Consider the following 15,870-nt stretch of genomic DNA (forward strand, 5'->3'; position numbering starts at 1 on the left):
CTGGTCTATCTTGCCTTTGAAAGACTCTAACTTGAGCTTCGGAGCCCTTACGCCGGGTTCTCCCCGGAGCTTCTCTTCTCCTTCCGTTTCAGGTCCCTACCACTCAGTTCAGAGGCAAGATCATTGACAGCTAAGATCGGCCGGATTGTGCATCATCAATTGGCGCCGTCTGTGGGAACGCTTCAAAAGGCCACCCTCCAAAACTTTCACACCCCTTTCTTCTTCTTTGAAAAACTCAATACTCATGGCCTCCTCCAGCAACGCCGGACGCGGCACAGAGACAAACACCACCGGGGAACAGCCTCAAGTTCCCGTGGTGTGTGTTGGACAGTTCACCATCCCCCTCTCGGTGGACGGAATTCCCAATCTGAATACACCACAAGCAGTGGCGCCTACAAACCTACCTGCCACAAACATCCCCTTTCCTCTCCCCATCGAAAGTACCCTCACTGAACCAACCGCCATTCCCCTGGTAGCTAGCCAAAATCAGTTGGACGACCTAATGCAGTGCATGCGGGCAATGCAAGCCCAAATGCAACAATTCCAGCAACACCAGCTTCACCAGCACCAAGTGTTGCACAACCTCTCCCAATATCACTATCAACAGCAGTTCCCCCAACTGCCACCGAATCAACCATTACTTCCACCTTGCCACCCTGCTCCGAAGCCAGTCAAGGCCTCTCCGCAGGATGGACGCTTCCACCAAGGAAAGGGCTCCAGGCCCCAGATCCCCCCAAACAGTCAGGCATCGTCCCTAGGCCGGAGAGAGAGAAAAGTCATCCTCGCCTCGCAGTTCGCAGGCGGGTCAGGAACTTCGCCTGCGAGATCGGCACCTCGGGGCTCCAAACCGGAGTTTCCACTCATGGAAAACCGATTCGGCGCACTGGCAACAACGGACTACCAGCACTCTGGGCCCATCGAGCTCGGCAACACGGAGGCCAGCAGCGCCAGTACAAGGCCCACTCAGCAGCGAAGGCGCCGTCGAGGTCGACGAACCACCACACGCGTCTTGTCAGAGCTCAGAGGCAAAGGCGAGACGAGCTCGGACGAGGTAGGAGTTGCCCCGATTCTCTCAGTTCCTTCCCCCCTCACGTCAGAACTCCTGGCAGTCCCCCTGCCCAGAGATTTCAAGCTCCCGCCTCTAGACAAGTATGACGGGTCCTTCGACCCCAACGACCACGTTGATGCTTTCCAGTCCCAAATGCACCTCGCCAGAGCCAGCGAATCATGCATGTGCGTGGCTTTCACCACCACCCTCAAGGGGGTAGCCCGCACTTGGTACAGGAACCTGGCCCCCGGGTCGATAAAGTGTTGGGCTCAGTTCGTGCAGGTCTTCACTACACACTTTGTCACTAGCAAACGGTGCCTGAGAGTAGAGGAAAGCATCTTCGGGGTAGTCCAAAGGGAAGGAGAACCCATACGGGGCTACATCAAATGATTCAATGAAGCATGGTTACAGATACCGCGGTTAGACCCCGCGGTGCAGCTCGCCACAGCAAAAAGAGGGGTGACGCACAAGGAGTTCAAATGGCACATGGTAGCCAACCAGCCCGCGACCGTGGCCCAGTTCCTCAAGCTCGCGGACAAGTTCATGAGGACGGAGGAGGAAATCAACTAGCGAACCGAGGGCGGGAACGAGAAAAGAAAGAGGGATGGCGAGCCCTCTAACTCAGCCGACCGAAAAAACCCAGCCCGGGACCCAAAACCGAACCAGTCGTTCCGAGCTTCCCTGCCAGTTCGGACGGATTACACGCCACTGAACACGAGGCGTACCGAGATCTTAATGACGATTAAGGACGCCCCGTACGTGAAATGGCCACCTCGCCTAAATGGAAATCCGAACGAAAGAAACAAGAATTTGTATTGTAGTTTCCATAGGGACCATGGTCACAGTACCGAGCAGTGCAATAACCCCCGAGATGAAATAGAGGGGCTCATCCGTCGCGGATACTTAAGGAACTTTGTACAGCACAACAATAATAGCAATAAAGCGGATCGGCCAGGCGAGCACGAAAAGGATGCCCCCGAGACTAGCAGCAGGTCTGCCGAACTGATGCAGCAGGCCTGCCGAACCGATGCAGCGACAGCCTCCGACAGAGAGGCCAATTCGGGGAACCATCCATGTAATTGTGGGAGGTTCGGTAGTAGCAGGGTGCACATCGGCGGCAGCCCGGACTTCAGTTCACGAAGCAGTCCTCGAGGAGCGGAACCCTCCAAAAAGGCCAAAGACCGAAGAGCCAATCCTCTTCACAGAAGACGACGCGCGAGGAGTTCGCTACCCTCACGATGAAGCGCTTGTCATTAAACTAAGGATCAGCGACTTCGAGGTTAGGCGCGTGCTCGTAGATTCGGGCAGCTCGCCGGACATCCTCTTCAAATCGGCGTTTGATTGGCTACAGCTGCCAAGGAGCGAACTAAAGCCCGCAAGCACTCCCCTGGTGGGCTTCAGCGGGGAGGAAGTCAGGCGCTTTGGAAAAATAACGGTGCCCGTTGAAGTCGGCACGTGGCCTTGTGCGGTCAGACTCAACCACGACTTCCTGGTGGTCGCGACCCCCTCCCCATACAATGCCATAATAGGGCGGCCAATCACGCATATCCTGCGGGCGGTGGTCTCCACCTACTATTTGGCCATGAAGTTCCCTACGGACTTCGGTGTGGGGGTAGTGCGGGGCGACCAGCTCGAGTCCCACAAGTGCTACGTTGCCGCCCTAAAGGGAGAGTCCAAGCCTGCCGGCGACCTCGATCTGGAGCGGCCCGTGGAGCAAGGCGAAGAACGAGCCTCGCCCACAGAAGAAATAGTCGCGATCCCGACCTCGCCTACGGACCCAGCTCGCGCAGTCCAGATTGGTGCTTCTATCAAAGAACCCCTACGGACCGAACTGGTAAGTTTTTTACTCCAAAATTTAGATATTTTTGCATGGTCCGCGGCCGATATGCCCGGTATTGACCCTGGTCTTATAACTCACAAACTTAACACAGACCCTTTAGTCAGACCCGTTAGACAGAAGAAACGGAACTTAGCCCCAGAGCACTGGAAAGCGGTCGACGAGGAAATCGAGAAGCTCCTCGCGGTAGACTTCATAAGGGAAGTCCATTACCCGAGCTGGGTTGCCAACCCTGTGCTGGTGAAAAAGGCGAACGGCAAGTGGCGCATGTGCATCGACTACACCGACCTGAACCGAGCTTGCCCGAAAGACTGCTTCCCCCTTCCTAGGATCGACCGCCTAGTGGACGTGACCTCGGGACATGAATTGCTAAGCTTCCTGGATGCCTACTCAGGCTACAACCAAATTCGGATGGACCAATCCGACGAGGAAAAAACCAGCTTCATAACCGAGTTCGGTCTATACTGTTACAAGGTCATGCCCTTCGGGTTAAAAAACGCCGGGGCGACCATTCAAAGACTTGTAAATAGGCTGTTTCGGCCCCTGACCGGCAAAAAGATAGAGTGCTATGTAGATGACATGGTCGTCAAAACACAATTTTCACAAGAATTAATACAAGACTTAGATTCTGTCTTCCAAATCCTGTGTCAGTATAACATGAAATTGAACCCCAACAAATGTGTCTTTAGCGTCACCTCGGGCAAATTCCTGGGCTACGTTGTCAATCGACGCGGTATCGAGGCCAACCCGAACAAAATAAAAGTCATCCTAGATATGAGACCACCTCGGAAATAAAAGAAGTCCAGGGGCTAAACGGCCGCATAGCCGCTCTAAGCCGCTTCATGTCCAAGCCGCTCTAAGGCAATCAAAAAGTCAAATGGACCCAAGACTGTCAGCTCGCGTTTGACGAGCTAAAAGGCTACCTCGCCAGTGTGCCAACCTTAGCGAGGCCCGAGGAAGGCGAAGTCTTAGAACTGTACCTCTCGGCTAGCGACGAGGTGGTCAGTTCGGTACTAGTAAAGGAAGCAGACTGGGTCCAACAACCCATATATTATGTTAGTAAAATCTTGTAGGGAGCAGAGACAAGGTACCCGCAGATAGAAAAGCTAGCGTATGCACTGGTGGTAGCAGCACGGAAACTCCGCCCATACTTCCAGGCTCACACCGTCATCGTCCTGACCGACAAACCTCTGAGACAACTTTTACTCAAACCCGAAGTTTCTGGCCGGCTGACGAAGTGGGCCATCGAACTCAACGAGTACGATCTCCAGTACAAGCCAAGAACTGCCATTAAGGCCCAAGCCTTGGCAGATTTTATCGCAGAATGCACGTTTAGCCTCGAAGCCCCTCAGCCGGTCGAGCCCGAGATCCCCAGTTCGGGCGAACTCAGAGCTCCCAAGCCAAACGAGTCTGAACCCCGTGAAGTAGCAGCCAGTGTGGCATCCCTCCTGGTTAGACCAAGCGCGAACTGGGATGAGGAGCCCTGGATCCTTCACGTAGATGGCTCCTCGAACCAACAAGGCAGCGGGGCTGGAATAGTGCTACGCGGCCCGAGCGGAACAAAACTGGAATACGCACTACGCTTTGAGTTCGCGGCATCCAACAACGAGGCGGAGTACGAGGCACTGATAGCAGGGCTAAACCTAGCGCACAAGGTCGGAGCAAAGCACATGGTTATCTGTAGTGATTCCCAGTTCGTGGTCAACCAAGTTACAGGCGAATACGAAGCGCGCGAGCTCACAATGATTGCATATTTGGCAAAAGTAAAGGTGGCTCTGCTCAACTTCCAGTCACACTTCATCAAGCAAATCCCGAGGTCAGAGAACGCTGAGGCCGATGCCTTGTCCCGATTGGCTAGCACGAGCCACAACGCCAGGAGAACTGTGTACGTAGAGGACTTACCTCGGCCAAGCATTCTCGGTGGGGCAGAAGAGGTCGCTCCCGTCACCGAAGCAAAGCTGAGCTGGATCGACCCACTCGTGAGCTTCCTGTTAGACGGAACCCTCCCCGCGGACCGCAACGCAGCCAAGAGGGTGCAACGCCAGGCATCCAAATACGTCATGATAGACGAACGGTTGTACCGACGATCCTACACGCTCCCCTATCTGCGATGCTTGCGCCCAGCTGAAGCCGAGCTGGTACTCCGCGACATCCATGAAGGCTTGTGCGGCGGACACCTGGGGGGCAGAGCCCTCGCCCAAAAGGCACTTCGATAAGGATACTACTGGCCGACAATGAAGACAGAGGCAATCGAGCTCGTCAGAAAATGCGACAAGTGTCAGAAGCATGCCAGCATCCACCATCAGCCCGCTGCCGACCTCAAATACCTCACCAGCCCATGGCTCTTCGCCCAATGGGGCATCGACCTCCTGGGGCCATTCCCACCAGCGACAGGCGGGAGAAAATTCCTAGTGGTGGCAGTAGATTACTTCACAAAGTGGATAGAAGCTGAACCCCTGGCAATAGTTACAGCCCGAAACATACAGAACTTCTTTTGGAAGAACATTGTATGTCGCTTCGGGCTACCTCGGGTACTGATCTCTGACAACGGCAAACAGTTCAAAGATATCAAGTTCCAAGAATGGTGCCAAAGTATGGGAATTAGTCAGAACTTCACGTCGGTCGCACACCCGTAGGCAAATGGCCAAACAGAAGTAATGAACAGAGCCATCCTCCGCGGACTGAAAGCACGATTAGACCGAGCCAAAGGTTTGTGGGCAGATGAACTACCAAGTGTTCTATGGGCTCACCAAACCACGGAAAAAACCGCCACAGGAGAGACCCCCTTTAACCTCACCTATGGCACCGAGGCGGTGATCCCAGCAGAAATCGAAGTGCCTACGTTGCGACTAGAAGCGTACGACGAACAGACAAACGAGGGCGAGTTACGCACCAACCTCGACCTACTGGATGAAGTGAGAGACCTTGCGCACATCCGAACTACGGCCTACCAACAAAAGGTGGCTCAGTACTACAACGCGCGAGTAAAGAGGAACTTCCGCGTCGGCGACCTGGTTCTCTGTAAGGTCATGGTGCCCGAACCCGGCGTAGGGAAACTTGGACCAAACTGGGAAGGACCCTACAGAGTAATGAAAGCACTCGGTGGGGGAGCATACGAGCTCGGAACCCTAGAAGGAAAACAAGTACCCCGAGCATGGAACGTCGTCAACTTAAGAAGATACTACCTATAAACCACCAAGGCAAGCACCCCGAAGCCTAGGTAGAAAACAAACTGAAGGACCGAAATGGTTAGTTCGGCAAAAAACGCAGCTCGAAGACGACCAGAAAAACAACCATTTCATTTCAGATAAAGGTGTCAGAAAATGAACTGAAGGACCGAAATGGACAGTTCGGCAAAAAACGCAGCTCGAAGACAACCAGCACTTGAACAAAAAGCCATTTCATTTCAGATGTGTACATTCAAAAAAAAAAAAAAAAAAGAAGGCCATTACAAGCTAGGGGCTACTTCATCGTTATCAGAAGCCACTTCGACAACACCCGAAGGACCTGCCTCCCCCTCGGAGTCCGGTTCGGCATCCGCAGCATTAGCCATCTCTTGAGTAATGCGCGAAGTGGATATGGCGCTGGTATCGAGGTCGGGGTACGTATTCCGGATCATCCACCGGCTTAGCTTGAAACCCCTCCTGTAGGAGTCCATCATCAGATCATCGAAATCCGGCGAAGCAATATAATCACTGACAGCTTTCTTCTTCGCGTCTTCGATGCCTTGAGAGAAGATCTGAGTCCTCTCCCTGATATCCTCCTGAAGATACTCGACCTGGTGCTCCAGGTCCAGCTTTAATTCCGCCATATGCTTCACCACCACTCCCATGGCCTCGGCATCTCTCTGAGACCTCGCCTGCCTAGACCGCGCGAGGCGAGCAGCAGCCTCAGCAGCACGAGCATTCTCCTCGGCAGTTCGAGCAGCCTCCTCGGCAGCTCGCGCCTGCCTCGAGCATCTCTCCACCTGGTTCGCCAAGGCGTGAATGGAAGAGTTCACCTATCAAAGGAAAACAGGATCAAAGGAACGAATAGAAGAATAAAAGCCGAACTCTAAAGAAGGGAGCACTTACCACCATGGCATGAGTAATAACACGGCAGGCCACTTGGTGCAGAGGGAGCTCGGTCCACGCCGCAACTTCCTCGGGAAACATCGCCTCCTTACTCCGTTGAAGAGCATGAACAGGCGACAGCACGCTCCTGAAGTCCCCCGGGGCCTCCGAGCACGACGGCCCAGCTCGCGTATGGGCAGACTCGGAGTAAGCGGGAGCCCCCGTGTGTGTGGTTTCGGCATAAGGAGCCCCCGCTGGCTCCTGCATAGGAGGAACCATCTCGGGCTCCTCTGCCGGATAATCCGGCACCTCGGGCTCCGCACCCTGGGATGGCTCGGCGCGAGCTCGCTTAGCCACCCGTTTTCTCCTCTTCATGCCCTAGAACAAGTGCCCACCTCGGGTCCCTCGAGAGTCCATCGTACCTACAAAAAGGAGTTCGGCATCAGTAAGACGAAAAAGAAGAGCAAGACAGGATCACTAGGGAAAGAACCTACCCAAACTCAGGCCCGCAGCAATAAGCTTGGCCTCCGCCAGATACCGTTGACAATCCAGCCCAAGCCGCGCCCATTGCCGGAGGCCCTTCGCCGTCTCCTTATCAAGTGTGACGCCGGAATCGGGAGCGGCCATCCCCCAGCCGGTCTGGAACGGCCACCCCAGCGCACTTCGCACCCCGAAATAGTCCCGCTTCTACGCCGGTACCTTATTAGGGAGTCCATGTAAGAGCTTGAAGCCTGGGCGAGGAGACAGGTAGTATGCCCGCCTACGCCCAGGAAGGGGACCCGCTTGTTTTTTCAGCATTAAAATAGAGGAGAAAATCTCCAGATCCAAAGGAAAGTTCTCATCACAAAATAAGGAGATCGTCCCCACTAAATTTCTAATAGAGTTCGGGTGAAGTTGGCCGACCGTCACACCGAAGTGGTTTAGAACCTCGACGAGAAGAGGATGAAAGGGCAGTCGCAGCCCCGCAGCAAGCTGTTCCCGGAAAATCACGATCTCATTAGGACCGTGTTCCCAAGGGAAGCTGCCCATAGGGATGAAGTAACCGTGCTCCCCGGGCAAGCCGTAGTAGTCTATGTGGGATTGAAGTCCCTCAGGCATCATAGTCGAAGGGTCGAACTGATCTACAACCCGGCCACGACGGGAGGTGGACGCCAACCTACCCGAAGCACCTTGGGCTGTAGGCCCGACCCCTTCCTCAGGACCTACATCGGGTTCACTTGAACTACCGGGGGACGCAAACTGGTTCGTAGAACCTACATCAGACCCGCTTGAACAGTCTGAACCCTCCGAACTAGACATCGGGAAACGGAACGGGAGTTCAAAAGCACTCACCCGGGAAGAAGACTGAAGCAGACCACGAAAGCTCGAACAAGCAAGGAACCTGGGATGCGAGCTGAAAAGCCTGGACGTGAACTGAAACTTAGGCGCGAGCTCAAGATGTACAACAGTAGCAAGGACAGCCCCCCCCCCCCCCCCCCCCCCCCCCCCGCGCGCTATTTATATCCACAGCGGCCGGAAAGCGACGGCCCAGATTGAAGCCAATCCAACGGCCCACAGCCGCACTAAACCGCACGTCTTCCGAGACCAATCAGCGCACGTCTTTCCGAAACAGATGGAACGTCGCGCACGTCCTGTCAGCGGACAGGTGTCAGCACGCTCCTTCTCGAAACTGACGGGGTGTCGGCGCACGTCTCCTCGCAATAAAAGCGTCTGCAGCCCAACTCTCGAACGACTGCCGTCACGTCTCCCAAACGCACGCCCTTTTTTGAAAGTCAAATTAAATCGAGCGCCCTCAGCACGGACCAAAACCCTCCTGCTACCTTACGAACTTCCCGCGCCAAGACAGGACCCTTGTCGCAGGGAGTGGGGGGCAATTGATGAAGGGGAATTTGGCCCGACCTCGCAATCGCCCGACATGTGGCAAAGGCAAGCAACTCGGGACAGTAGAGCGCCCGAAGCGAACATCGGAAGCAAGTCCAAGCTCACTACCGAGCCCGAACTCCAGACCGCTCTATTGAGTCCAAGCTCCCTACCAAGAGTCCGAGCTCCCTACTAGGAGCCCGAGCTCCCTGTTAAGAGCGAGCTCCCTGTTGAGAACCCGAGCTCCCTAAATAAGAACCCGAGCTCCCTACTAGGAGCCCGAGCTCCCTACTAGGAGCCCGAGCTCCCTACTGAGAACTCGAGCTCCCTGCAAGGAGCACGAACTATACTGGGCCCCAAGCCTCACAAAGCTGACCCGAGCTGGCCCATGGCAGCTCGGAAAACTCCAAACCGAACTCAAGACACCTCGCTCGCCACTCCAACACTTCACTTCCGAAACACCAGGCTGACCAAACGTACCCGACACCAAGGACGTCCGTATCCAAGGGCGACACACCTGACTGATTTGGGATCTGACGCCTGACAGCCACACTTCAAACGGCTTCCTACTACTGCCACCTGCAACCGTCGTCACTAGCCGCAGAGACGGCTCCGACAAAAGGAGCAGTGACGGTTCTGTCCGACCAGAGGAAATGACATCCGAACTGGCAGGAGTTCAGAAGTAATCATGCCCGATCTGACGGAAGCCTGGAAGTGAGTGCGCGAGGTGGTTATAAAAGGCTCCTACCCCCCAGGAACGAGGTATGCTAACTTTTGCGCTATCTGGTCTATCTTGCCTTTGAAAGACTCTAACTTGAGCTTCGGAGCCCTTACGCCGGGTTCTCCCCGGAGCTTCTCTTCTCCTTCCGTTTCTGGTCCCTGCCACTCAGTTCAGAGGCAAGATCGTTGACAGCTAAGATCGGCCGGATTGTGCATCATCAGGAGTCAACAATGAACCAATTATTTAGACATTGTTCTGAGTGTTATGGGTCATTTAGTTATGAGAGAGTCACGATATATAGGTCACAATTGTGTTCATAGGTGTAATGGGATAATTGAACCCAATGAATATGGAGGAACCAGCTCATTCTATTGTTGCACAACACTAGCTCATGACTGACCACCTCTGTAAGAACCATATCTTCAATTGCCTGTCCAATGAACTTTACAATGTCTACTATTCCTATAACTTTGCCTATGAAATTTGGAATGCTTTAGACAAAAATATGCTCTGGAAAAAGTTGGAAAAAAAATATGTGATTGTCAATTTCCTGCATTTTATTGTGAAGGAAGATATAGACGTATCTGCCCAAATAAATGAGTTTCAGGTACTTGTGGGGGAAACTAGCTAAAAAAGGCATGGTACTACCAAATGAATTTACTATTGATTCTCTTATTGAGAAATTGTCACATACATGGAATGATTTCATAATGAGTATAAAGCACAAGAGAAAGAACACTACTTTGGATCAAGTAGTGGTCTGAATCAAAATAGAAGAAAAGAATAAAAAGAATGATGAAGTTCAAATTTCCAAAGCTAATCTGGTGGAGGAAATGACTACAAAATTCAAAAAGAGCTTAAATCTGAAAAATGACCAAAAGTTTAAGAAGCAACAAAAGAAAGGAAAATGCTATGTATGTGACAAACCCAAGCATTATAAGAAAGATTGTTGTCATTGAAAGAAAAAAGACTCTAAGAAACCAAAAGTCTACTTAATTGTGGATGTTATTGCAGCCATGATAGCTAAGCCAAACTTAGTTGATAAACCGAAGGATCGGGTGTTGGATACTAGTGCTACTAAGTACATATGTGGGGACCATGACTCCTTTTATGAGTACACAACTCAGACCGAGAGAGAGCAAGTCTTCATGAAAAACTCATAGACTACAAAGGTCATTGGTAAGGGAAAGGTGCTCCTGAAATTAACTTTAGAAAATATCCTAACGCTGAATGATGTACTGTATGTGCTAGAGATTAGATAAAATTTAGTGTTAGGTGCACTCCTCAACAAAATAGGACTAAAGCTCACATTTGGTCTACTGTTTTTACTAAATATTTATGATATTATGATGAATAAGAATGATTCTTCGTATGCTTATATTGTTGAATCTGTTGATATTTAGCATGTTAGACTACGACATTGTAGTGCTCCTTATCTAAAATGGCTATATAAATTAGGAGTTCTAAATGTTCCTATAGATTTTAAAATTAAAAAAATACCAAGTTTGTATAAAAACAAAATTTACTAAAAAAAACACATAAAAGTGTAGAAAGAAAAACTAAATTACTACAACTTATACATAGTGATTTAGGAGACCTTAAATTCCACAAAGCTAAAGGAGGAAAAAAATATTATATAACATTCATAGATGACTACTATAGGTATGCAAAGGTTGTTTTACTTATATCAAATGATGAAGCCAAACAAACTTTTATAACCTACAAGATTGAAGTAGAAAATTAGTTGGGAAAGAAAATCAAGCGAATTTGAACTAACAGAGGGACTGGATATGATAAAGAAAAAAATAAGGAAATTGTTTGAAGAGAATGGAATTATACATGAAACTACAACCCCTTACTAACCTTAATCTAATGGAATTGTAGAAAGACTTGATAAAATATTAAAAGAAATCATGAATGCTATGTTAATTAGTTCAGGTGTACCTCCGAACCTGTAGGGGAAAGCAATCCTAATGGCTTGTTACTTGTACAATAGAATATGATGGAGGGTGATTTGGCCCGACCTCGTAGCTCAGGTACACGTAGGCGTGACCTAGCTCAAACAGTGACTCAGCATGACAGCACAACTCGGTGGGGAAGTCCCACCGAGTTCAGCACGGCAACTCGGCAGGTAAACTACTCGCCGAAAGCCGCCTCGCCCGCACCTCCTCCCCGGGGTTAAGGCACTTTGGGGGTCCCTAGTTCGGGGCATCCTGACCCCTTTGAGACCCGAGCTCCTCCCAATGGACCTTGGGCCACTCCCAAGCAAGAACGCATCGATTCTTCTTCGGACGCCCCGAGGCACAAAGACCTCGGGTCGGCTAGCTCGGCATAACTGGCTGCAGGCAGCCCATCACTCAAGGGACGGCCCAGCTCAGGGCAATTCACAGGGGAACAGCCCGGTATACCATAGGAGGGCCTCCTGCCAGACCATCGTACCCGACAAATCTGCGAATTGCTGGCATGTCCCCTTGTCGTGCCTGCCACCTTTAGAAAGGCGTCCCACACCTGACAGACACATACCTTGCACGACGGCCCCGCGCGTGCCACCTCAGCTCTGCCTATAACGGCTGCGACAGACTGACAGTGGCGGTTATACCTGCCCTGTCAGAAGTCAGAGGGCCGGGAGCAACGGAATTTAGCTATAAGGAACTTATCCTCAATGAACAAGGTATCTTGAATGACTAGCGCAACCGACACTCTTAGTGTTCATTCTCTTTCAGCTTCTTTCACACAGTACTAACATAAGCATCGGAGCGTTCCCGCCAGGAAACCCCCGGGAGTTCTTCCTCCTTCCTCTCGTTTCAGGTACATCTCAGGAGCCACGCAAGTGCCAGCTAGGAGTGACCGAACTGTGCTACATCATTTGGCGCCATCTGTGGGAAAATGCTTCAAAAAACCTTTCCCTCTAAACTCTTTCAGTTCCTTCTTCTTCCTTGAAACAATCCAACGCTCATGGCTTCCTCTAGCAATGTCGGACGAAGCACGGAAAAGGATAACTCTAGGGAACAACCCCAGCTTCCTACTATCTGTATCGGACAGTTCACCGTCCCCCTCTCAGCGAACGGACTCCCCAGATTGAACGTGCCTCTCACAATGGCACCTGTCATCGCCCCACTCCCCGCTACAGTCGGAACGACGTTCGCCGAACCTTCGGTCGTGCCCCCAGCGGCCAGCCCGAACCAGCTGGAGGACCTGGTGCAGTGCATGAGGGCCATGTAGGCTCAAATGCAACAGTTCCAACAACTTCAACTCTATCAACAGCACGTACTGCACTAGGTCTCCCAGTATCAGTATTAGCAGCAGTTCCCCCAGCTGCCCCAACCTCAGCTTCAGCAGCCTCAGCTCTCGCCTCAGCGCCTAGCCTCGCAGCAAGCCAAATCTCGCCGCCAGAGCAAGCACTCCGGTCGAGGAGAGGCCCCCCAAAATCTCCAAAAAAACCAGGCCTCCCCCCACGGCAGACGAGAGAGACCGGCTACCCCGATCTCGTCGCGGGCGGACAAGTCGGGAGGACCCCGGCTCGGCAGGTCTATGTCGCCTCGACAGTCGAAGTTTGGAACCCCGATCCTTGAAAACCGGTTCGAGATCCTGGCAACAGACTCCAAGCAGGATCCTTCTGTCCGTAGCCATCACCAGCAGACCGGGCTACTCCCGGCACAAACCATTCTGGACAGCGCGAAGGTGAGCAGCACGAACACCGAGCCCATCAAGAAGCAGAGACGCCGCCACCGAGCTCGCTGATCTATCACCCGCGATTTGCCCGAGCTCATGGACAAAGAAGAGGTAGGCTCGGCCGAAGCCAAAGCTCCCTCCTCTCGGTTCCGTCCCCCCTGTCTTCTGAACTCCTGGCAGTCCCGATGCCCAAGGATTTCAAGCTCCCCCCCCCCCTTTGATAAGTATGATGGGTCGTTCGATCCGAATGATCATGTAGATGTCTTTCAGTCACAGATGCACCTGGAGCGAGCCAGTGAGTCGTGCATGTGCGTGCCCTTCTCCATTACTTTTAGGGGAGCGGCCCGCACGTGGTACTGGAACTTGGCACCTGGGTCAATAAGAAGTTGGACACAGTTTGCACAAGCCTTCATGTCTCACTTTGTCACCAGCAAACGGTGCCCGCGAACCGAAGAAAGCATCTTCAACGTAGCGCAAAGAGAGGGAAAGTCCATCTAGAGCTATATCAAGTGGTTCAATGACGCTTGTATGTAGATACCGCGCCTGGACCCCGCCGTACGCCTTGCTGTAGCCAAGAAGGGCGTGATGCACAAAGAGTTCAAGTGGCACATGGTCGTCAACCAACCTGCGACCATAACCGAGTTTCTAAAGCTTGCAAATAAGTTCATAGCCACTGAAGAGGAGATCAACCAGAAGGGCGAGGGCGCACCCGAAAAAAGAAAGAGAAAAGGAGAGACTTCCAATCAAGGGGACACCCGAAGAAAAAAGAAAACGGTTTTGGGTGCAAAGTCAGGTCAATTGTTCCGAGCTCCTGCACCAGACCGAGCTGATTACACCCCACTGAACGCGAAGCGGGACGAAATCCTGATGGCGATCAAGGACGTCCCGTACGTGAAGTGGCCACCTCGTCTGAGGGGGAATCCTATGAAAGAAATAAGAGTCTGTATTACAGTTTTCACAAAGACCACGGTTACAGTATTGAGAGTTGTAAAAACCTCCGCAAAGAGATAGAGGAGCTCATCCATCGCGGATATTTGAGAAACTTTGTACAAAATAATAATAACAACAATAGTAATAGAACAGGTCGGCAAGGGGAGCACGGTAAAGATGCTCCCGAGTCCAGCAGCAGGCCGACCGAACAACAACAGAGGCAGCCTCTAGAGGAGAGGCCAGTTCGGGGAACTATCCACATGATAGTGGGAGGTTCGAACGTTGCGGGTTGCACCTCAACAGCAGCTCGGACGTCAGTTCGTGTGGCCACTCGAGAAGAGCAGAACCCCCCAAAGTGGCCAAAGACGGGAGATTCAATTTTCTTTACAGAAGACGATGCGCGAGGAGTCCACTACCCCCATGATGACGCACTCGTGATAAAGCTAAGAATCAACGACTTTGAGGTCAGGCGTGTACTCGTCGACTCAGGTAGCTCAGCCGACATTCTGTTCAAAGCGTCGTTTTACTAGCTCCAGTTGCAGAGAAGCGACCTAAAGCCCGCAGACACTCCTTTGGTAGGCTTCAGCAGAGAAGAAGTCCGGCCCCTTGGGAAAATAACAGTACCTATGGAAGTCAGCATGTGGCCTTGTGTGGCTAGGTTCAAGCACGACTTCTTGGTGGTCGCGACCCCCTCCCCCTACAATGCTAGTAGGTCAACCGATCACCCACGTCTTACGGGTGGTGGTCTCCACTTACCACTTGGCTATGAAGTTCCTAACAGACTTCGGTGTGGGAGTAGCGCGGTGCGACCAGCTTGAGTCCCGCAAGTGCTACGTTGTCGCCCAAAAGGGGAAAACCAAGGTGGCCGATGACCTGGAACTGGAATGACCCACGGAGCAAGGCGAAGAGCGAGCCACGCCCACGGAAGAAACAGTCGCGGTCCCGACCTCAACAGTAGACCCATCTTGGACGCTTCAAATCGGTGCATCCGTCTAAGAGCCCCTACGATCCGAACTGGTAAGATTTTTACTTCAAAATTTGGATATTTTTGCATGGTCCGCGGCATAAATGCCCGATATAGACCCCGAACTCATAACTCACAAGCTGAACACTGATCCTGTAGTAAGGCCCCTTAGACAGAAGAAACGCAACTAGCCCCGGAACGGTGGAAAGCGGTCGACGAGGAGGTCGAGAAGCTCCTCGCAGCGGACTTCATAAGAGAAGTCAACTACCCGAGCTGGGTAGCCAACCCCATCCTGGTAAAGAAAGCCAACGGAAAGTGGCACATGTGCGTCGACTACACCGACCTGAACCGGGCTTTCCCGAAAGACTGCTTCCCGCTCCCCAGAATCGACCATTTGGTGGACGCGACCTCAAGGCATGAGTTGCTAAGTTTCTTGGATGCCTATTCGGGCTATAACCAGATCAAGATGGACTCGGCGGACGAAGAAAAGACTGCCTTCATCACGGAACTCGGCCTATACTGTTACAAGGTTATGCCCTTCGGGTTGAAAAACGCAGGGGCAATAAATTGTTGGCGCCGTTAATCGACAGAAAAGTAGAATGCTATGTAGACGACATGGTCGTCAAAACTCAATTCTCACATGAATTAATACAAGACTTGCATTCTGTTTTTGAAATTTTGCGTAAGTTTAACATGAGATTGAATCCAAATGAAGTGTGTGTTCGGTGTGACCTCGGGTAAATTCTTGGGATACATCGTTAATCGGCATGGCATTGAGGCCAACCC

The sequence above is a fragment of the Nelumbo nucifera genome, chromosome 7, assembly GCF_055504915.1.
Source record: "Nelumbo nucifera cultivar China Antique chromosome 7, China Antique-T2T, whole genome shotgun sequence".
NCBI lineage: Eukaryota > Viridiplantae > Streptophyta > Magnoliopsida > Proteales > Nelumbonaceae > Nelumbo > Nelumbo nucifera.